The sequence below is a fragment of the Melozone crissalis genome, unplaced genomic scaffold (genome assembly GCF_028551555.1).
Source record: "Melozone crissalis strain CALT ecotype California unplaced genomic scaffold, PUWL_Pcris_2 ptg000021l_1, whole genome shotgun sequence".
Taxonomy (NCBI): domain Eukaryota; kingdom Metazoa; phylum Chordata; class Aves; order Passeriformes; family Passerellidae; genus Melozone; species Melozone crissalis.
Genome location: NW_026535799.1, coordinates 5378567 through 5380459, shown reverse-complemented (window position 1 = coordinate 5380459; position 1893 = coordinate 5378567). Strand labels below are relative to the sequence as shown.

General features: G+C 53.0%; 2 non-coding genes across 2 annotated transcripts; both read left to right on the top strand.

The window, feature by feature from the left end:
* Nucleotides 1-367: 367 nt before the first annotated feature.
* LOC128937731 (small nucleolar RNA SNORD45) lies at nucleotides 368-450 on the top strand. Its single transcript, XR_008483081.1, has one exon. It is a non-coding gene; the product is annotated as a small nucleolar RNA SNORD45 (small nucleolar RNA).
* Nucleotides 451-1072: 622 nt separating this feature from the next.
* On the top strand, nucleotides 1073-1155 carry LOC128937739 (small nucleolar RNA SNORD45). Its single transcript, XR_008483089.1, has one exon. It is a non-coding gene; the product is annotated as a small nucleolar RNA SNORD45 (small nucleolar RNA).
* The last annotated feature ends 738 nt before the right edge of the window (nucleotides 1156-1893 follow it).

Below are 1893 nucleotides of genomic sequence, written 5' to 3'. Positions count from 1 at the left end.
AGCGGGGCTGATGCAGGGCCGGGCAGATCCGCGGTGCCCCGAGCGGTCGCTGCCCCAAGCGCGGCGCCCCGAAGGGCGCTGAGGCCCCAGGGCTCCGGGCCGGGCTCGGCGAGGCGGCGGAGGGCCGAGGGCGCTGAGGGCGATGGCGGCGGCGCCGAGCCGGGGCCGCGGGAAGAGCCGGGCCGAGGCGGCTCTGCCCGGGGTGGGGTTTGCTGCCAGCAGCGGCACCGGCTCCAGCGCCGGGCCAAGGGCTGCTGTAGCGGGGCCCGGCTGCAGCCACAGAGAGCGGCCCTGGGCGCTGGAAACGGCGGCTCCGGGCTGAGAGGGCCCCAGCAGCAACAGCAGGAGGAGGAGGAGGCGGTGGCCGGGCCCGGGATGAGCGCTGGCATGTATTATCTGAGCGGCGCTGATGTCTCTCACGCTTTAGCTCTAGAATTACTCTGAGGCCCGGCCAGCCCCCGATCCCTCTGGCAGTGCAGCTTTTCCCACTGCTGGCGTCGAGTGCTCAGGCCAGGCTGAATCCTGATGGCTGAGTAAGGCGGGAAGAAGTTCATTTCTCCTGATAATGGGGCAATAAATTCTCTTTCTCTCTAAGGTTTAGGTGTCCTGTGTCTGCTATCTCAGTGCAAGTCCTTTCTTTAAAAAAATAGTATTCTACATAGCAGAGTTTCTATTTTGCTGCTTTGTTACAACCTAAAACTATATTTAACACACTATTTAAGAAAATTAATGCAGCATAACTTTATAACACACCACACAAAAGTTATTCATTTGAATATTTGCCAGAAGCCAATTCAAAAATACACATCTTTAATGAAAGTTTTTCCCCATGGTTTGGTCACAGCAGTGCTGAGGAACAGGGAACAGCCAAATGAGGGAGACCCGTGGAGAAGCCTTGGTGCCCAGAGGGGATCCTGACAGGCGGCCTGGAGAGCTGCAGGTGAGAGAAAGAGATGAAAATTCAACATCTCCCAGAGCCCTTGGGCACAGACACACCGGGCACGGGCTGCAGCCGCGGGGCTGGGGAAGCACCGACCCTGGGTTCCTATGGAGGAGGAGGAGGCGGTGGCCGGGCCCGGGATGAGCGCTGGCATGGATTATCTGAGCGGCGCTGATGTCTCTCATGCTTTAGCTCTAGAATTACTCTGAGGCCCGGCCAGCCCCCGATCCCTCTGGCAGTGCAGCTTTTCCCACTGCTGGCGTCGAGTGCTCAGGCCAGGCTGGGACCCAGCCTGGGGAGAGGGCTCTGAGGCAGAGGGGGAATTTTCCAGAGGAGAAATCCATTTGGATTGAGGTGAAATGTGCATCTGTGAGCTCAGTCTGCAGCTTGTTGTTTAGTCTGACTGTGACTGTGTTCACAGGGGTCCAAGGATGAGGGAAGAGACAAGGATCTGACTCCATGTTTCAGAAGGCTTGATTTATTATTTTATGATATATATTATATTAAAACTATACTAAAAGAACAGAAGAAAGGATTTCATCAGAAGGCTAGCTAAGAATAGCAAAAGAAGGAATGATAACAAAGGTGTGTGGCTCGGACTCTGTCCGAGCCAGCTGACTGTGATTGGCCATTAATTAGAAACATCCACATGAGACCAATCACAGATCCACCTGTTGTGTTCCACAGCAGCAGATAAGCAATGTTTACATTTTGTTCCTGAGGCCTGTCAGCTTCTCAGGAGGAAAAATCCTAAGGAAAGGATTTTCCATAAAAGATATCTGTGACACTTATGCATAGTAAACTTTTTTTCCCAAAGAAAAAATATTCCAGTATTTTCTTTTTTCCCAAAGAAAATATTCCAAGAGCTGTTTAGCATGGGTCCTCCTCAGTTCCACCTTTTTAGGGCATGTGTATTCCTTGGTTATGGTTTTGGTCCTTTCTTATCATCTTCA